The 21,448-nt window shown below is 54.6% G+C and overlaps 1 protein-coding gene across 4 annotated transcripts in view; it reads right to left on the bottom strand.

Moving 5' to 3' along the window:
• Positions 1–20,343, bottom strand: part of SMOX (spermine oxidase) — a 35,629-nt gene extending 15,286 nt beyond the window's left edge. For all 4 annotated transcript variants that reach the window (XM_054573995.1, XM_054573991.1, XM_054573993.1 and 1 more), the window contains exon 1: positions 20,177–20,343. The gene's annotated coding sequence lies outside the window, so the exon portion shown is untranslated. The remainder of the gene's footprint in view (positions 1–20,176) is intronic.
• Between the last annotated feature and the right edge of the window lie 1,105 nt (positions 20,344–21,448).

The raw sequence follows: 21,448 nt of genomic DNA, 5'->3' as shown, positions 1-21,448 counted from the left end.
TGGGGAGGAGAGAGGCAGGAGGCACAGGGCAACAGCACTTGCCTTCTTGTTCCTGCTTCCACGGCAAAATAGGGTGGGAGCCTGGGGACCCCATGTCCCCAGGCAGGCCAAGCCTGGTAAGCTTCAAGAAATCAGGCCAGATTCTGCACGAAAGTCTCACTGCCATTCAAGATGCCCCAGTGCTCCCCCTCCCCCCGTCCTTCTTCCCATTCTGGCCTGCGGGCCACCACGCCCCCTGCCACCCAGAGCCAACAGTGCCCTGACTGACCTGCCCAAGAGGCCAAACTGGAAAGAAGGCAGCAGGAGGAGACAGGGAAGAAAAACCCTGTCCCATGGCAGGGTCACCAAACAAGGATGGATAGGAACAGGCACTAGCCGCCAAGCATGTGTCCACTTCCCCATGCCACCCCCTTCTCTCAATATCCTCACCAGTTTCATTTGTCTCCCTGAGATTTACCCTCCAAGAACTGCCTCCTAATTGTCAAATACTAGAGACGTGTTTTAGTCCTAGCCTCCCACATCTGACCCTACCCGTCCTCTTTTGGAAATGCCCAGAACTGAGCTGGGGACACTGCACATCTCCTTACACGTTCCCCATGGCGGTTAAAACCACTGGAGCACCAAGCGCTCTCAGGCTCAAAACTGAAGGCGTCCTTCATGGAAGACCTGCCCTATCCATCGGGTCAACCCATGTCAACCCCACAGCCCAAATAACTGTTGCGTCTACCTTCAACTTCCCCAGCAGCCGCCTGCCTCCTCCACCTGAACCACATTCTTGCAGAATTGCTCAGCCACCCCCTCAAAGACAAGCATGGCCAGGCCTCTCATGGATGAGGAACAAAACCTAGCCACTCATTGAGCACCGACAATGTACCAGGCGTGAGGAAGGCCATAGCCCTTGACCCTCTGGTCCGAGCAGACCTTTCTGGGCTTTAGTTTTCACTCACACCCCTCAAACATATACACATACCCCACCTTCACCAAAGCCTTGAGCATCCTCAGTGCAGTCCAGCTTCCGAAGTCCTGTGGGAAACATCCCTGCCTCTCACATCAGCGAAGCTGGCTCTCGGTTCTCTCATATGCACACATCTCTCTTGGGCAGGGCGCTGTGGTTGTGCAGCTGTGTGGCTGCATGGTTGTCTGTTACTTGAACCACCAGCAAGGCCTAGTTCACTGATGTTTCCTAAAGCAACAGACATCCTGGAAATGTGAGTTTCTTACACAGGTTCTGCACTGCGACCACCACCACCTGGCCCCGGCCTATTCTCAAAGCATGGGCATCTCCTCCCCAGGAAATCCTGCTGCCCGTGATTCCAGGGTGAGACTGCAGCCCCACACTCACTGAGCAGGGCCACGGTCCCAGGCTAGCCTGACGACCCCTCCCCAAGCCTCGGAGTCAACTGCAAGGAGGGTCAGTAGCCCAGCTCAGCACAGGGTGCCCCTTCCTTCTCGGTGTTGGAGTCCACTTCTCCCTCCCCCAGCAGTGGCCGCTACAACAAAGGGCCAGTTTCCCAGGTGCCCTTCCAAATTCCCCCCTCGCAAGAAACAAAAGATGTCTATACTTCCTTGGCTCCCCTCTGGACACAGGCTCCTCCCAAATGTGTCTTCTTCCTGTCCTTTCCTCACGGTCACCCAAGTGAAAGACCCAGAAAAGAGCATGGCCAAGGCAGGTGGCCCACATGCTCGCCCCTTAGGGCCTAGCCTCCACCAGCTGAAGCCCTCCAAAACAAGCCTTGCCCTTCCAACCAGCAGGCTCCTCCTCTCCTCTAAGCCCCGTGATTGCTCCTGTGGGCCCTCCCAGAGCTCTGGGGGCCACCTGCACCCCTCCCCAACCAACCTTGGGGAATTCCGAGTCTCTCCTCCCAACCAATACTCCCAGTGCTTAAGGGCAGCAGCCCTACCTCAGTTTCCCTGGAGGGACCCAGGCTTCCAACAGTAGGGGAGGGGCAGGGGGCTTTCAAGGGAAATCTCTTTGGACTGCCTGGCAGGTCTTGGGAGGGATTTGGATTCTCAAGGGGCCCCCCAGACAATGCAATTATTCTTCAGATGTAAAAACACCCAGAAATCCCAGACCAGCTGCTTTGCACAGCGGCCCGGACAAAGGGGCTCTGTGTCTGCCTGCAAGGCTCCTCCCACCCCTCAGCCCCAGGAAGGGGCTGGGCCTGAACTCCTCCCAGCCAGACCCTCCCCGGTCCTCCTCACCCAGGCCGGCCAGCCAGGAAGTGAAACAGCCAGGAGAGCTGGGCCTGGCTTGGCCAGTGACTGATGGCAGGGCCGGGGGAGGGTCAGATACAGGACAGGGACAGCCTGTGAGCCCAGGAGACTCGAGGGAAGGGAGGAAACACTGGCCTGGAAGCCCAGAGGCTCAGGTCCCAGCTCAGTCTCTCCGTGGCCAGGTAACCCCTTTTCTGGTTCCCACCTGGCCAACACATCTGAACTCACCCATGGATCCCGCACATCTGTACCCCGCCTCCTGGACACACTGGTCTAAGTCCCATCAGATGTTTAACTGCCTCCTTTAGTCTTCATGTTTTCCCGTCTGTAAAATGCGGACAGGTACAGCTACCTGGTGGGACTGCAAGGGCCACCTTAGAGAGAGAAGGAGGTGGGGGAAGGTCCCAAAGAGACTAATACAGAGGTGGGAGCCACCTCTCCTTGGCCCCAGAGCTTCATTTCAGTTGAGAAACCCCAGCCTTCACATGAGCTCGGACCCTGCCTCAGCCTCGGCCCTGACCCTAAGACCAGACTGGACCTTGAGCCTGACCTCAATCAGTCTCAATACTGTCTCAACCTCCAATACTGTCTCAACCCACCCAGCTCAGGGGGTAGGGGCAGGTATCAGAGACAGGGACCATTAGCCAACTCCAAGCTCATAAAGGGGAGAAGGCGTGGGTGCCTCATTCCCCAGAGCCCTCCTACCGGCAGCCCTCCCTCACAGGCCGAGGTGAGGAAGGGCTCTGGGGGGGTCACCCGTCATCCTCCATGGCACTTAAACTTCTCTCCTAGCACAAGGATCTCTTCCCCACAACCAGATGTGAAAGTCCCTAAAAGCACAACTTTAAAAGCCTTTGAAAGCCTTTTCAGAAGCGGGGAGCCGGCACTACAGGGAGAGAGGCAGCCCTAGTCTGGGTGTTCAAGGGGTCAGAGCCAACGTCATGGCCCGGACAAGCACTGGCGGCAGGGGTGGTGCCATTCTTGGAGAGGTGAGCACTCTAGGTCAGCCTCTATCTCCCATGATGTTCTGCAAGGCGAGAGAGACTCAGGTGGATTGTTCAAGGGACCCCAGCTTATAGCCGCCTGCAGGAACAGACCCTAAAGACCACCTGTCTCTGGCTAGAAGCCTTGTTGCGGATGCAGGGGAAGCGGACACAGAAAGAAGCCCAAGAAAGGGTAGGGAGTTTCTGACAGGCACAACGCTCAGCCGGCAGCCTCGAAGACTGCGCAGCCGGAAAGAAAAACAGGCGGAGATGCGCCAGGACGGAGCCTGGGACTGAATTTCTATCCCCGTACCTATCCCCAAACATCTTTACCGCAAACTCCGTCCTAGAGATCCCACCTCCAGCAAAAACAAGTGGATCACGCTCTGACAATAGATCAGATCAAGTGCTGACCTTGAAGGCTTCTGAACATCTGTGAAGCTCTCAAAATCTGGGCCAGCCCCGTAGCTCAGCTTCCATCTCCAACCCCAGCTCTTCACACCTTATGCCCTCGCTTCCCACCTTCATGGGTGTCTACCTGCAGACGTCGTGTCTGGCAAGGTAGGGAGTCACCTTTCTGGCAGCAGGGCCCACAGTCTTCTACTCAGATCCCAGATTTTAAGAGACGCCGGCAAACCCCATTCTCCCTTAGCCCAGAGAGAAGTCAGGGTCTTATATGATGACTATGCCGTCCCTGGGCAGGCCTAGAGGAAATGAAATTGCCCAATCACTTCTGCTCCTAACCACTGTGGCCTCTGGGGAGTTCATTGGTTTGAACCTCGGTTTCCCCATCTGTAAAGTGGGAGTAATCCTACCCTGAGCAAGGCCAGCACTGACCCCAGACCCTATTAGTCAGCCTCCTATGTCCCACAAAACAGTCCGAAAGGCACAGGTTTCACCGTGGCTCCCTTAAGCAACGCTTAGGATGAGGCCCCGCAGTCTGGTTTCCCTCCCTGTAAGCAGAACCTGACACTCCAACGCAAGATCCCTCTCCAGAAAGTCAGCAACCACAGAATTGCAAGAGACCACAGAGCTGGTCACTATCTTAGTTGCCTATGTTATTGCAAAATTGCCCTTGGGCACGGCATACCAGGCCGTGGGCAGGAAAGGGCAGATGGGAGAGGGTGCTCAGTCACTCACTTCCCTGGAAGGAAGTTCTAAAAGAGCTGAACCTAGAGAGAAAACCAGCCTCAAAACCAAGGCACCATGTTCTGAAGCACCCAAGTCACCATGGCCCTTGAGGAATCTCAGACATACACAAACATAATCATGAAAACATGCTTTGCTATGTTTCACTTGATGACACAACTTAATAAATAGTCCCCTCCTTTGGGGACACCTTCTCAAGCCACGGTTTTCATACAAGCTCTGGGGTCTGATCCCTTGTTGAATACCAGTGGTTCGCATCTCAACACGTATCAGACGAGTGACCTGAGCTTTAGTCTCCTCATCAGGAGAGTGGGGATAAAAGGGTACTTGCCTCACAGGGTTGAGCTTGACAATGCAAAGTGCTTAGCCCACAGCCAGGCATGAAGCACCAATGGTTCTTACATTCGTATTCCCACAGGGCCAAGTCTGCACACCAAGGGGGCGGCCACAGGCAGGCCTGGGCCAGGACACCAGATGTGGTGGGGGCAGGGCGAAGTCCGGCCAACAGAGAGGTCACAGGCCCTACTGCGTGATGGTTCCATGACCTCCAGGCCTCAGAGAAAACCACCCTACCCTGCATTGGCGCTGCTATGATCTGATGACAGGGGAAGCACAGAGGATCAAAAGAGAACCACCCTCCCACCCCACCCCCAACTTACTGGGGACATTTGGCCCTCCCAGGCAAGGTCTGTGAGGCTGCACGTGTAATGACAGAACCATCTGTGTGGTCATGTCATCAGCCTCGAAGATGGCCCTCAAGGATCCTTGCCTCCTAGTACTTGTGCCCTAATCTAGCCTCCTCCCAAACTTACCTGTGTGACCAACAGGATATTGTAGAAATGACAGAGTGTGGCTTCTGAAACTAGGTCATAAACACATCGTGCAAGTACCATATGATTTCACTTATATGTGGAATCTAATGCACAAAATGCACTAACAAACAAAACAGGAAAAGACTCGTAGATACAAAGTGACAGACAGCTGTCAAAGGGAAGTGGGGCTGAAAGGGCTGGGTGGAAAAGTGAAGGGATTAAGGGAAAAAAACTCAGACACAGACAACAGTATGCTGACTACCACAGGGAGAGAGGGATGGGGGAGGGAAAAGAGGGTTAAGAGAGGATGTGACGAAAGAAGAAGACTTGACTTGGGGTGGTAAACATACAATACAACATACAGATAAAATATTATAGAATTGTACACCTGAAACCTGTTTAATTTTATTAACCAATGTCACCCCAATACAGTCAATAAATTAAATAAATAAATAAAAACACATTGTGGCTTCCACCTTGCTCCTTGGACTGCTTCCTCAAGAAGCCAGTCACCACGTCCTGAGGCCAGGAAAGCAACCGTATGGAAAGGCCCCTGAGTCCAGGAACTGAGTCCCCCTACCAACAGCCAAACCATGTTGCCAAGCACGTGGGTAAACCACCGTAGAAGCGAAGCCTCCAGCCCCAGTCAAGCCTTCAGATGACTGCAGCCCCAGGCACGTCATGACCGCTGCCTTCTCAGAGGCCTTGAGCCAGCAACACCCAACAAAACCACTCCCAAGTTTCTTACCCACAGAAAGTAGGAGGACAATGTTTACTGCTGTTTTACGCTACTACATTTGGGGGTGGTTTGTTACACAGCAAGAGGTAAATGACAGAGTCATCCATTGTTTCTCCCAGGGAACCCCCCAGGGTAGGGACCCTAGGCAAACTCCCCATTCCACTCAGGGCCACAGCTCCCTATTTTCTGAAATTCAGGGCTAGGGTGGAGTGAGCAGAGAGCCTGGCCTAGGCCCTACCACTTAGAAGGCCCAGGAGATAGGAGCTCCTTCCCAGCCAGTGCATTGGACTAATATAGAGATTTGTATAAGAGACTGATACCCAGCCACCACGCTGGGTCATCCAGATCAGACTGTTTGGGGTTGGGGTCCCAGCATATATATATATTTTTAAGGGGCCTACATGATGCTAACGCATAGCCAAGGTTGAGAATCACTGCTCTACAGCAGCCTCCAGGCCAGCCCAGAGACACCACGTCTGCCTGTGCAGAACAGGAGGAGGCAGAAAGAACAGCAAGCCAGGCAGTGCCCAAGATCCACCCCCCTGCCCCCAGCTTAAGCTGACAGCCTCCCTGTATTCCCACTCCACATTGCAGCTGCTCAGCTCCCTAAGCCCTGTTTATTCCAAGTCCATAATGCACCTCAAGCTAGACAGGGCCCACCTCTGCTCCTGGGGACTGCTCCCTTCAAGAGGACCCATGGTGCAGGATGGGGTCTAGCTCTGAGTGATCTGGGGGAAGATTCTGTTCCTTCAACCGAAAAGCGAGAATCACCACCACACTTGCTCTGCTCTCTAAGGGGTCCTAGGCTCCTGCTTAGACATCTTCAGAAAGATTTATGTGCTTTGTCTCTCCCAAGGCACAGCCCTGGGGAGAACACGGCAATGGATTAAACAAACAGGTACACAGTTAACTCACCAGGTCAGCAGGCAGTGATAAGAATTTGATAAGGATTGTAACGAAGAAGGTGGGAGAGGCACCCAATAACCCAACAGCGGCAGGGAGAGAGCCCGGGGAAGATTTCTAGGCGAGACAGAAGGCGCTCCAGGCAGGGGCCTTGTCCGTGCAGAGGCTCCGAGGTGGGCACCGCACTGCTTGTCAGATCCGTTCTCAGCGCTGCTTCTCCCTCCGTCCGGGGATCACCGTGCAAACCCCAGCCGCACTTTCTTCAGGTGGCCACTCGCCTGACCTTCCTCTGCAGCTGCAGCAGCCCCCACCCAAGCCACATGCAGGCGTGGGGGGCTTTCCCTGAGCCTCACCAAGTCAGTCAGACACACATAAGCTGACCCCCGTGGGGGCACCCAAGAGAAAGGGCAGAGTGGCCCCAGCTCCCCAGGTGGCACAAGACCCCACAGGCCCTAGAGTATGGAGAGCAGCCCCTCCCCCAGCCCCACCTTATCAGGCATCACCTGCAGCCCCCACCGTCCAGGGAAAGTGGGAGGAGGTGGGCAGAATGGTCACACAGTCACTCGGCGACAGCACAGGCACTGCAGCGCCATTGGCGAGGAGTCTGGGTGCGCGCATCCTGGGGGTCTCCCCTTAGCCACAGTTTTTCCTTTCCCAGGTTTCAGTTACCCACGGTCCACTAGGATCCAAAAATATTAAACAAAAATTTCCAGAAATAAACAATTCCTAGGTTTTAAAGTGTGTGTCGTTCTGAGTAGCATGATGGAAACCTCACTCCATCCCACCCCACCCGGCCTGGGTGTGAATCATCCCTTTGTCCGGCCGGTCCACATGCAGTACAATAAGATACTTGACAGGGAGAAAGACCGCATTCACGTAACTTCTATTACAGTGCATTGTTATCATTATTCTCTTTTATTATAAGTTATTGTTAAGCTTACTCTGCCTAATTTATAAATTAATCGCTACCATAGTATGTATATGTACAAAAAAACAGTGTATATAGGGTTTGGTACTATCCACAGTTTCAGGCAAACACCGGGGGGGTCTTGGAACATATCCCTGTGGAAAAGGGGGGACTATTGCACACTTAAAAATAGTTAAAATGGTAAGTTGTATGTTACGTATATTTTACCACAATAAAAACAACGAGAACAAGTTTAGCGAGCACTACTTTGTGCCAGGCACTTGGGATATAGCAACAGCCAGAAGCCTCCCCTTCGAGGATCTAACAGAACAGGGGTAACAGGTGCCACAAGAAAGGAAAATCAAGGTGAAGGGAGAGATAGCTGCTCTGTGTGGGGAGGTCAGGGAGCCTCTCTGGTGAGGGGACAATGGAGCAAAGGAAGTGACAGGCAGGACGGGATTAGAGGGTAAAAGTGCTATGGTGACCTCCTGGGAACTTGCTGAATGACAGGATGTGGGGATGAGGGCAAGGGCTGGGTCAGGATGACTTGGGTGACCAGTCATGACTCTGCAGGGACAAACACTGACATGTTCTGGGTCCACTGGTTACCCCCTCCCTGCTTGACAACAAGCCCGTGGGGTAAGAAAGATGAGAAACTGTGGCCAAATAACTTGCTGCAAGACCTACAGGTGGGAGGAAGGCCCGTATGGTTTAATTCCAGAACCCAATTCTCTCCTCAAGGGTCTCACCAGCGTTGAGAATGCTTGTCCAGGCCGCCGCGACCTCCCACTGCAGGGCCCACCTCATCCCCGAACACACAGCCCCGAGCCCCTCTCCCAGCCCCGCTTCATCGGGCACCCCCTGCAGGCACCACGCTGACCAGCCCCTGGGTTAGCGGCCCCACACAGAGACCCACCCAATCTGCACCAGGGGCACTTGAAGCCTGAGAGGTGTGAGCTGGCAGATGAAGAGGTGGCTTCCCTGCCAGGTTTCTCCTGCCAGGAGCTGCAGCCCCATGGTTCTGGGGTGAAGGAAGACTGCCCAGTCAGCACTTTCCACTGACTCTTTCAAAACCACTGACAAAAACTGAGGCTTGTGAGACAAGCGCAAGCCCGGGCGTAGTTCCCCCTGTCTGGCCCCTCGTGACTCTGCACAAAGCCTGACTGTGCTTCAGCGCCAGCCCCCAGGAGGAGGGGGGTCTAAAAAGGGGTTCTCCAGCAAGCCCATCCTCTGTCCAAAGCCACAGGGTCCCCACTCTGCCCAGCCTGGGACCTGTGCTCTCTGCCTCCAAAGAGACACTGCAGCCCCATTGGCAGAACAGAGTGTTCAAGGCTTGCTGGGTCCAGGCAGCATTTGTGGGGAGGGGGTCCCCCTTCACTGTGAACTCTTTTCCCACAAAGCTCCCTTTCCTATGGTCCCCACTCAGCACAGTTAATCACACAATGAAGGTGGCATGCATGATCACAAAGTGAAAGAAAAACATCCCCCCAAAATCCAACCAGCAGATGAACCACACAAGCAAACCCCTATTTATGGAATCCTTCGTGGGCCAGGCCCCGTGAAGGGCACTCTCCATTCACGGCATCATTTAATGCTCCCCAACGCCTGGGTGCCTGTTTTTCAGATGGGGGAGCAGGCTCAGAGAGGTTCGCAGATGTGATGGAGGCCACCCAGATAAAGTGAGGGCAGAGCAGGGCTTGACAACACTGAGCTCACCTCTGCCCATTGCCTGCTCGGTTCTCAGGCCCTCGTCAGCACCGCCCGCCAGGTCGCAGGCCTGAGGACAGCCCCCAGCCTGGCCCTTCTCCTGTCTCACCCCTCCCCACAGACTGACACTGTACACGTTGTGCCAGGCCCTTGGGGCTGCCCGGCAGGAGTCGTCCCCGAGCCTGGCAGCTCAACCTGGCTGCAGTGCCAACACTTAGGACTACCAGGGGGAGGCCACCTGCCTCCTGCCCAGGGCGATGGTGGGGTGGGCTTCGGGCCATTCGAGCCTCCCTGCCCCAGAGGGACTGGCTCAAGGCTTGCCAGGTACCGCGTTATGCCAGGCCACAGCCCTTTGTCCTAATTTTCATCCTCCAAAAACAGGGACAGGGATGCTGGTCTAATAGATGTGCCTGTGTGTGTATGTGTGTGTGTGTGTGAAACCACAAAGTTCGAAGAGCAACTAACTTATACTTCTCTTATAGACAGTCACCTCCTCTCTCAATGGCCCAAGATGTTTGCTACCTGGTAGCTAGAGGGTAGTGTAACTGCTCTTCTAACAAGTCCTAACACAGGACCACAAGAGCCCAATAAAGGGCTCTCCCTAAGTTTGACCCCAAAGCAGGATCCCAGCAAGAACTGAAACCAGTCTGAAAAGCCAATGATCTTTGTTTCAAAATGCACACATGGGCCCTGAGCCCATGATTTAATCAATAAAACACCTACGGACTTAAGACAGTGAGCCTGGACAATAAAGATATTCTTCAAGTCCTTTTGTTGTGTTCAAAGAGAGACTTAATAATTCACCAGCTTTTGAAATCAAGAAATGCTTTTTCTTACAATCCTAACATCATCCTTATCACTACTTTTCACTGAGCACGTCTGAGGTACAGAGCGCAGTGCTAAGCATGTCACGTGGAATGTAGCAGTGAAGTCTCAAGTCAATATCCCCATTCTACAGAGGTGGAAACTGAGGTCCAGGGAGGCTCCACACCTGCCATCTGACATAAGGCACTCCAAAATTCACTTAGGCCCTGGCTGGATAGCTCAGGTGGCAAGAGTGTTGACCTGATACACCAAGATAGCAGGTTCAATCCCTGGTCAGGGCACATACAAGACTCAACCAATGAATGCATAAATAAGTGGACCAACAAATCAATCTTTCTCTTTCTCTCTGTCTCTCCCCTCCAATCTTCCTCTCTCTCCTCCACTCAAATCAATAAATTTTAGAAAGAAAGAAAGAAAGAAAGAAAGAAAGAAAGAAAGAAAGAAAGAAAGAAAGAAAGAAAGAAAGAAGGAGGGAGGGAGGGAGGGAAAGAAAAGCAAACAAAATTCACTAGTAAAATACTAAGGCTTGGGCTTTACTCTTCTTTAAAACCAAGGAATGAGTCAAGTTTATTGTCTTGAGTTAGTTTTTCAAATTAAGCCAAAAGTTTTCTGTTAATTGTGTATGATTTTTTAAATTAGTTTTCAATAAAAAAGAGAGAGTAAAAGGGATCTGTATGCTTAACATTTGAAGGCCTCATTTAAAAATCTTTCTCAAAAAATGTTTGTCACTAGTGGTCCTGAGTGTCTCTGCTTAAGTCATCTTAAAATCTAGCTGACTCTAGGTCTAGTTTTTTGCTAGTCCAAAAGCACCCATCAGGCGCTGCTCCCTGGGGTCAGGAATTCAGGAAGGTGGCCTGGCTTGGGGTGGGGGGAGGGGGTCTGGTTGTGGTTGGGAGGCGTGGCTGAAGTTTTGGGGACAGGCTCCGAGGGGTCTGAGGTGAAGAACGGGCAGCAGACCCGATGTCCAAGAACCTGGGTTGGAGACCCAGGCGTATCATCTGCTGGGACTGTTTCCATCTCCCTCTCTCTGTGCAATGGGCTAAGAGCTCCGGTCTCATGAAGCCGTGAGGGGAGGACAGGCACTGTGGGTGTGCCAGGGCCTGGCACAAAGTTGGCAGAGGGTGGCTAGGTTCTTTGTTCTGTTTTCTAATAAATTACCACTCATTTCCAAGTACTCCTTTTCCTGGGCTTCAATCACACCCCCCTCCACAGCCCGCTCCGAGAAGTAGCTAGGGCATCAAGGGACCTGGACTGGGGTGTCGGCGGTGCTGCGCTCCCCCCGGCAAGCCGCCCTGCTCTGGCTGAACCCAAATGCTTTTCTTCCTCCCCTCTCCTCCCAGCATGTTTAGCGAGAGCAGGAAAAGCCCCCGGGGCTGCCTGTTTGAGGGAGAAAGAGAAGGGCAAAGCAGGACAGGAGGTGTAGCTGGGCTGGGCAAGCAAGCTCACCGAGCATCCTCTGCCAGGGCCCTCCTGTCTGCCGAACTTTGCACCATTAAAGCAGCTCCTCCCGGGTCACTGTTTGAAATGCCACACCCCATCACCCCCACCTGAGCTGCTGAACAAAGACTCCTCACAGTTCAGAGGAAATGAGTTGTGGCAAAGGGGCAAGGCAGAGAGGCCTCACTGACCACCCCCACTAACCACAGGCGGGGAGGAGGAGAAGGGAGCAAGGGCCCTGGAACTCCCCATCCTCCCTTCCTGCACTTGCAACACCCCTTCCAGGATGGCAACAGGATGAGATTCTCAAACTTTTGGGAAAAATGACTCAGAGCTCTGAGAATCTGACGATAAAGGTCTTATAAGCAACGTGACCCTTCCCCATGCTCTGCATTGTGAAGGGGCATAGCTATTCAGTGGAGAAGCCAAATGTTGGGAGGGGGAAGTGTCCTGCCCTTTCAACCTGCCATCACACCCCTGCCACGTTTCTCACTAAAACTCTGCTCTGACCAAACCACTGTCCGGCTCAACAACCTTCAACAGCTCCCCATGGCCTAATGAATGAAGGCGCGTGTATGGCACCTCCTCCCTGCCCTCAGCTCTCTCTCCTGTGCCAAGCCACCGATCCTGACTCCCACTCAGACTAGTTCCCAGAAACCGAAGTGGCCTGTGAAATCTCCTCATCCTGCCCCAATCTACCCATCCTGCTGGCCACTCCTTTTGGAAGTCAGTCCCAGCTGCCCTCGCCCTCATTCTTTCTTCTAGGCTACGGACGATCGCTCCTCTGGTCTAATCAGGACCTCAGGCCAAGCCTCGCCATGCTCGCTGCTGCCCTTTGTGCCTCTCACTTCCCTGACCGCTGTCCCCTTCCCTGGGTCCCTCCTGGAGACGCTCACTGCAGCCATGCCAATCGCACTAAGAGCAGCAAACTTGTATTCAATTATCACAACAACTCGATGAGGGAAATCTTGTTATTCCCACAGCACAAATGAGAAAACTGAGGCACCAAGAGGTTCAGCCACTTGCCCAGAGGTCCCAACCCCACCTCTGAGATGAACCGCAGGAAGGAAACTTCTAGAGCGAGGAGATAGCAGGGGAGGTGGGGTGGGAGGCACTCCCAGAACCCCAAAGACCCAGGCCTGGCTATCATGGGGTCCTAGGCACCAGACAGGTCATCCAGGCCTCTTTGTCTGCCGCCCAGGGAAGCAGAGCTGTTGCCATGGGAACCCAGAGCTGGCCCTGGGCCCCGGTCCCCTCCAGGCCGACCCTCCCTCCGCAGTGCCCCGTTTCTTCCACTGACTGTCAAATGGCTCCCGTCCCACCGAGTCCACCTCCCCCAGGCAGTTACCCTTCCATCCTTCCATCCCTCTCCGGCACTTCTGGACTCGGGCACTACCCACGTCTGTAGTCTTTCATGAGCAGCAGCACATTTCCACATCAGCCCTTCCCACCTGGTCAGTTTTCCCAGTCAACGGGGTATTATTAGGAAGTCCTCCAAAAAAAGATTTCCATGGTCAAATTATTTTGGGAAACACCAAACGATTTCTTTTCTGCAGGACTTGTCAGAACCTTTAATTCCCTTAAAAAGCATTCTGAACCTCCCACATGGTGGTGGACTAAAGTTGCCAGTTTCTACCCTTACTTGTCCGCTGAACTCCTGAAGTTTCTCAGAACAGTCTTTGAGAAATGCCACCCCCTGCCACCCCCTCAGAACAGCCTAGCAAAGCAGAGGGCACACAGGCAGGCACTGGGCCCTACAGTCCTTTCAGGAGGTGTGGGGACATTTGGAGAATTCAGCCTGAGAGCCACTCTTGGCATTGCCCAGGGCCACAGAACCTTCCCCCCTTCCTTCGAGTGAGGTGACTGACTACCCTCCTGCCAGGGTCTGAAGAACCTCACCTGACCAGCGTCCTCAGATATCGCATCCCATGCCACGCTGAGTCCAGAAAACAAAGGGCCTTGAGGGACCCCCAAAGCACACTGGACAGTTCTGCTATGCAAACTGCTCATTCTACTCTATGATTAGCATGCAAGTTTTAATATTAAACCAAAATTAAAATGTATTCAGCTGCCATTCTTGGAAGAAGCCGTGCCCCACCCAACAAACCCTGCGATCCTCTCCCCTGCCTCCCAGGGAGAGAACAGAATCCCTCAATTTACAGGAAACTAAGGCCTCAAGAGGGGAGCAGACACTTGCCTGTAGTGGCCCAGCCAGGGGCACAGCAGAGAGAAGCATCTAGGCCTCCCCACTTCCAGGTGCACCCGGAAGGGGACCCCGTGACAGAAGACCTCGGATAGCAGTGGCTCATGTAACCATCGGTGGTGCCTACAAGGACTCACGCAGGCAGGGTAAGGGACGCTGCACCTCCTGCGGGGGATGGCTCAGCAGCTGGGAAGATTCTGGGGGCCTTTAGAAGATGTTGTCTGCGGCTGAAGTCATCTGTTTCCCCAATCTCCTTGGGCCAACTCTGGATGAAGGAAGAATGTTCACCCCAGATTGGCTACCCACAGGGTTCGTCTGTGGGTAAAGATAAGATGCCTACACGCTGCCTGCGCGTCACCCTGCCCTAGGGCCGTCACCTAAGACACCCTCTTGTGGTCTTGGGAGCTCCTCACTGCCAGACACCCTGGCAATCAGGCCTGCTTCCTGGCCTGACACCCAAGACCCTAAAGACCCCTCACCCAGCCCCACCTGTCGATGCCCTGCATCTCGTACCTTTGCACTCTCCCCTCTGCCCTGCCTCCACCTCAGCCCCCACACAGGCAGTCCCCACACCTCCCAGCACAGTCCACAGGAACCTGGACGTTTCCCCTTTACCTGTTCCAAGTCTCACCTGACCTGCACCCACCCCTCCACCTGCCTGGCCCAAGTCCTCAATCTCAACCCCTAGCTACACAACAATGGCCCATGGACCTGCTGCATCACACCACCCAGGGGACTGTTAGAAAGGCAGAATCTCAGGCCCCACCGTAGACCTGCTGAATTAGAACCTACGTTTTACTACACTTCCCAGGTGATCCACTGTCTGTTGGAGTTTCAGATGCGCTTTTACAGACCACTGTTCTAATCAAGTCATTGCACTCGGGACCTATAACCTTCAGTGGCTCCCCAGGGTGCCTAGTGAACAAGTCCAGACTCAGCAGCTTGGCGCTCAAGACCTTCTTCAACCTGCCTTCGTCCCACTTCTCCAGGCTTGGGCTCTCCTTCCACATTAGAAATGCCATCCATTCTCTGTTGGCCAAAGCCACTCAGGACTTCAGGACCCTATAAACACATTGCATCCCCAAGGAAGCTGGTCTGAAGTGCAACTCACTTTATCAGACCTGGCATGGCTCACTCTCATTGCCTGGAGAGTGGGAATGCCGTCCTGTGTTCCCACGGGCTGCAAGCACTGGACTCGGGCATGGGAGGCATCAAATGATGCCCGAAGGTAACAAAGCCCCACATCCAGTTGTCAAGAAGTCCGCCCTCAGCTCCTGCCTGCCAGCCTCTGGCTCTAACCACCACTTTCACCTCAATCTAGCAGACATGGACTTGGGCGGCATGGATAAGCCTCCCGCATACTCCCTGCCAAAGAAAGGGCACTCCCCCGAAGCAGCAGCAATGTGCTTGCTCTGTGCCTCAGTGCCCCAAAATGCAGAAGAGAATGTCACCAACCCCGCCTCCCTCTTTTCCTGGCGGCCTTGCAGAATCTGCCAAGATAGATGAGCCTCTAGACTGTTGTGAGGTAGAGCTTAAACTCTGGGGCTCAGACACTGGAGCAAAGAGACCCCATCCCTGGGTGGTCAGCAAATCCCTGCCTGGCCGGCCAGCCAGCCAAGCCCCTGGGAGGCCAAGTCACCTGCCCAGAGGCATCCTTTCATGACCAAACAGGAAAGCCACACAGGACAGGGCTGCCACACCCTCCTGCCGGCTCCCTCCTTCCTGGCCCAGTTCCTCAGGGCCGGTGTCCCGTGGGAAGTCCTCCTCCATACCGGCTCTGCACAAAGACACTCAAACCTGTAACCTTAAGCAGTTCCCAGCTTCTACCACCCCTGAGGAGGAAAGGAAAAAAGCCTCTCTAATCCCATTTTACAGACAGGCAAAAAGAGCTAAGGTCAGGCCCAACAATGAAGTGCATTAAGCTCTTTTCTGTTCCCATTTCTGTTCACGCAGCTCAGAGCCTGCGTTCAACCCAGCCCGACTCAGACCCCCACCCCGGTTTCCCAAGGCCAAGTCCAAAGCTCTGCCTCACAACATTTTAGATGGAATCCAAAACAGATGCATTTAACCGCAGAGCCCCTACCTGACCTCCCCGGGCTCCCCAGAGACGGATGAAGAGGGCACTGGGGCAATGCTAAACCCAGAGGGGTGACGGTCTAATGGTGGCATCGCAAGCAGGAAGCTGTTTTTGCACCAAAAAAAGTTGACACCCCCAGCACCCTAAAATCCCAGTGTGTATGATGCCCAACCATTCAGCCTGGGCCTGAGCTCCTCCTGGAAGAAAAGGCGTGACATGCAGCAGAGAAGAGAACCTCACTGAGCGAGGATCCCTTCTACCTTCACGGTTATGATTTCTTTCCCACCTCACCAGTCCCCAAGACATGCAGCCTGCATGTCACCTGCAAGTCTGGGAAAACCACTTGTTTGCTAAGACCTTCAGCTGGTGACTCCCTGAGATGCATGAGAGAAGTAGCAGAGGGGGTAGCTTAGAGCATACATTCTGGAGCAAGGTTGCCTGGGTTCAAATCCTTATTCTGACACTATTGCGTCATATGACTGTGCCTCAACCTTCCCATCTGTTAAATGGAATAAGACCTACCTTATAGAGCTGCTGAGAAGACTAAAGGAGTTAATATTTGCAAAGTCGTTAGAACATTACCTGACACATAGGTAGGGTAGCAGGGCCCTGGCCCAGCCTCTTGGCCTCTGCCTGATCTCCCACCCAGGATGCCCTCCTTGCCCACCCATCCCAAGGCAAGGCCTTTCTCAGGCATGCCAGCCCGACTCTAGATCTGGACCCCTGCCCCCGGGCCCAGCACCCACTCACAGTATCACCTTGGCCCATCACCAGTCTGCCTGTCCAGGCCCGAGCTCCCCTCCCTCCCGGGGCTGAGGCCTCTGGCTCTTGGCCCTCCATTCTGGGAGCACCAGTCACACAACTCAATTCTCAACTGGCTCCTCTGTGCAACGAGGAGAGCTGTGGGTGGAAGGAGAGGGTCTAATAGAGAGACCCCTGCAACCCCAGTTTGTTCTATACTTTCAACTCCTTGCCCTCCAGGGATGGGCACCCGTCAATCACCCAAGGCAGTAGCCTGAAATAAATTCCCAGCCGCCCAGACCACTCCAGTCTCCTGAGTTAGAGAACACACACACCCCTCTGCTAACCCAGCCTGGATTTCCAACAAAGAGGGCAAAGGAAGTCAATTTACCCCCAACCTACAGCGCCCCACACTGACTCCACATCCCTCAGAGTCCCCAGTCTCCCCATAAACATATAGGCCTTCTTTCGAGACACTTGTACCTTCTCTACTTCCCTTTTTCACATCCCACTGGCCCCTCAGATTCTTGCAGCCATTTATTTGCACAGCTTCTTTTGTGGAAAGAAAATCAAAATCTGTGGAGTTACTTGAGGTTTAAAGGGGGCTCCTGTGCTAACTGCAAAACCCACCTCTCTCTGCCTAGCCCAGCCCTGACCTTCCATCTGGCTCAAGGTTTCCTGAGCAGCAACTATGGTGTGCCAGGCACTGTGGAGATGCCCCAGATACAGCAGTATCAGTCAAGGTTCCAGCCAGACAAAGTAAAAAGATAATTGTAACAAATGGTTACAGACTGTGACAAATATAATGAGGAAAGTGAAACAGGAGCTATGATGAATTATGGCGTGGGGAGGGGCCCTCAACCAAGACTGGGGAGGCATTTGAGAAAGGCAGACTTACACCGAGACCTAAAAAATAAGAAAGAGCCAAGCCAGCCCAGAAGAAAACCCAGGAAGAACACTCCAGACAGAGAGAACTGTACAAGCAGAGACTCTAGGGCAGAAAAAGCCTTGGGATGTTCAAGGGCAAAGTGATTCAGGTGTGGCTAACAGAAAGAATACAAAGGGACAAGATAAGGCTGGGGAATGTCAGAGGAGGCCAGAGCAGGAAGGGTCTCGTTAGCCAAGGGGGAAGCTTTGAAATTTTATTCCAAGTGCAACAGGGGACTCTGGAGGGTTTTAGAGAACAAGATTATCTGTCCAATGCCATAACCACCCTGAACCCACCCACCGGGATCTCATCTGATCTCAGAAGCTAAGCAGGGTCAGGCCGGGTTAGTACTTGGATGGGAGAATGAGATTATCTGATCAATATGTTTCTAAATACTCTCTGTTAAAAGATGTTAGAGGAGAGCAAGTGAGGACTTGGGAAACAGGTAGCAACTCCTGCAACACTCAGGCCAGATAGAAAAGATGGCTTGGCCTGGGGCAGTAGGCTACTGTGGTGGCGGTGAAGGCAGATCCTGAGATAGATTTTGCAGAAAGAACCAAAAGGATTTGCTGTTGGACTGGGTGTGGGGAGGGAAGCAAAGGGAGGAGTTGATGCCACCTGGCTTCCTGTCTTTAAGGCTTGGGGGGTGGGGGGGTTTAGATGGCAAGGTCTGTGGAGGATTTGGGGACTGTAGTCAGCCAGGGTTCTGCCTCGTCCATATGAAGTTTTTCATGCTCTGACACAGCCAGGACACCGTAACTCATCACATGGGCGCCTAGAGATAAAGTGTGCTACTGAAAATCATGAGAATGAAAACAATGTACATTTAAAATCCGCATGTCTGTAAGTTAATGCTTGATTTTAAAAGTCCTAAGAAAGAATAAGAGCTTTGGGGAAAGGGGGTTTTATAAATAGAAGGGAGTCAGGGGAGAAAAGGGGGCTGAGGACAGAGCCCCAAGATCCTCCAACACTCAAAGCTGAGTGAAGCTGTCCCCAAAGATGACTGAGGAAGGGCTAGCCAGGGAATGGGGAGAAAACCAAGAGAAGCCAAGAGGGATAATTGGTCCTAGAAGGAGAAAATGATCCACGAGGCCAAGGGACATCAAGGAAGACCTACTTGTGGGGGTGTGGAAATCACTGGAGACATTTGGGGGAGGGGGGAGGGCAAGGGCACAGGGGCAGTTTTAGTGAAGTAGTGGGACAGCAGCCAGGTCAGGTGGGCTGAGGAACCAAAGCAATGTGCTCCAGAGGGGCAGGGAGGCACAGAGAGCTCTCTGGAGAAGCTTTGCTGCAAGAAGTGAGTCTGTTGCTGATGGAGAATGAGAGATGAAGGCAAAAGGGAAACTGTGAAATGTGGGGTGGGGTGGAGGAAGGTGCCAAAGCATGAATGAACACCGTATGAATGATCGGGGAAAGAAGCCACTTCTAACATTGGAGAGAGGGAAGTAATGGAAGAATGGGGGTCAGGGAGCAGAGCACCTTAGAGCCCAAGTGGAGGCATAGGCCTGTGGCAGGAACTGGGATGCTTCATGCCCCTTGCAAGACAGAAAGGGAAGGGAAGAGGGGGAAGGCCGCAGAATACAAATGGGGACCTTCACTGCACATACTTTCAGACGGCACGCCTACCCATCCCTCCATTCGTGCCCACTCCAATGACCCACGGGGCACCTGCCCTGTTTGGCTGCTTGGACAAGCGGCACTCCCGTGGACTGGCATGGGATGTGCCACCACCAGCAGGTTCTGCAAACAACCTGTGGACATCTTACCATACATGTCACCCACAGGGCTTACCTCATCAGGCCGTGTCCTTTCCCCGTGCAAGCTCGGAGGGGGTCCACGGGCCCCTTACAGGCCACTGAAGCCCCAGCCCCCACCCCAGGACAGAGGCCTCCCTCAGCCCCTCCCCCAAAGTGAACCCTCCAACACTCTACCCCTTTCGGAGCCTGGCTCTCGCCAAGCCCGGCGCAGCCGGTGAGCTCCTAGTCGGCCGATCGGAAAGAGCTGCTCCCCACCCTGTCCAGCGTCCCTCGATGAGACCACCCGGACGCCCGCAGGGAGGGCGGCCCAGCGTCTCGCCTTGTCCCGGCCGTCGCCCGGGAGCTTTCCCTTCTCTCCCCAGCGACCACCCTCTGGGCGGCCTCAGTCCTCGCGGGGCGTCAGCGCCCGGCTTTGTCTGCGCCCACGGAGCGCGCCCGCCAGGAGCCCCGGGCGCTCCCCAGCTTCACGCAGCCCGCGGGGTCCGGCCGGCCCTCCTCCCCGGAGCTCTCGCCCGGCCGGCGCAGCCCCCTCTCGAAATGACCAGACCCCCGGGCCCGACCACCTCCTCCTCCAACGCGGGCGAAGGGGGCGCGGCGCCCACCGCTCTCCGCGATCCTCGGGGAACGCCGCGCACTCAGCCCGAGCGCTCAAGCGCCGCGCTGGCTGCTGGAGCCCCGGACCGGCAGAGCTTCAGGGCTGCTCCGGGCCCCTCACCCTCCCGCGGCGGCCGCAACCCCTACCAGCCCCGGAGCGAGGACCGCGAGCCCGGGGCCGGAGAGCGAGCGCACCATACCTTTCCCTGCTGAGCCGGGGAAGTGAGTCTGCGGCGAACGGCGCTCCAGCCTCGGCCTCCTCCGCCTCCCCTCCTTCTTCAGCCGCCTGGCTTCCTCCTCCAGCCGCCACCGGGACCGTAGGGGCCCGAGCCAGCCGCCGCGGCCTGTGTGGGGCCCCGCTCCGCCTCGCGTCCCCGGCCCACCCCGCCCGGTCGGTTCCAGCCCGGCCCCCGCTCCGCCCGCGGGCGGGGACGCGCCCAACTCCTCCCCGGCCCCGCCCCGCGGGGGGCGGGGAAACTGGCGTTCGCCGGCGAACTAGGACCGCTGTTCCTCTGCCTTAGCTCCCCGGCCCGCGCTCCCCACCCGGACCCCGCGCCTCCTCCCCCGCTCAAACTAGGCGCCAAACGCCCCCACCCATTCCCGAAAGAAAAGTAGCCAGGCCAGCCCTGCCGGTCCTGTGCTGGGTAGAGCGTGGGGCCGAGACTGCCTGCCAGACGACCAGCAGAGCCAGGACGCGGGCCTCAGTATCCCCGCGGAGTTCGGAAGCGCCCTTTCGAAAGGAAGAGGCAGCCCTCTTTCCTCCTGGAGCTACCTTCACTCCCGCAGACCTTCCACCGGGATCAGGCAGCTCGTCCCCAAGGACCAACCTCCATCTCATTTTCTCCCCAACATCGCTGCTGCACCTTCCACCCCTTCCCCAGCCTCCAAGAATCTGTCTCCAACTCGCAGCAGCAGTGGATGGTGGGGCACTCAAAACGCTACAGCCTGTCCGTTCGCAGCCCACGACCGTTAGTGGAAGTATCCTTTTTAAGAAAATATTCTATACCGGTACCCACTGCTTCATCTTGATTTAATAAAAACTGAAGCTAATATAAATGTGAGGGGCACTTATTTTTTTTTTTAAAGTCAGAATTATTTGGAAATTATTTATTTGTTTTCTGAGACTCTGCAAACACTACTCTGGTTCCTTGCACAGTTTTTCATTTGCTCTTGTTTAAGGAGGGGAAAGGAGCCCTTGGTCCCTGAGAATTTCAATCTATGTAGCCCTGTAAGCATCTTCAGGGCCTTCGCGGGTGATGGAGACCCGGTCTAAGCGGTGGAAGCCTTCGGTGGAACCCAGGCCCCTGCTCAGAACTACCTTTCCGACCGAGGAGGGTGCACCTCCTAACCCAGACCCCACCGTGAGCCCACCAGGTCCAATGCAGAACAAAGGCCCTCATGGGTCCCGAGGCCAGCAGGACAGAGGTATTTCTGCAGCAAGGGATTTTCATGCTCCCCTGCAGGAAGAACCT

Source organism: Pteronotus mesoamericanus, unplaced genomic scaffold, assembly GCF_021234165.1.
Source record: "Pteronotus mesoamericanus isolate MK-2021 breed Mesoamerican mustached bat unplaced genomic scaffold, CSHL_Meso_final contig_25, whole genome shotgun sequence".
Taxonomy (NCBI): Eukaryota; Metazoa; Chordata; class Mammalia; order Chiroptera; family Mormoopidae; genus Pteronotus; species Pteronotus mesoamericanus.
Note: the sequence above shows the minus strand (reverse complement) of the source record. Positions and strands in the feature narration are given on the sequence as shown.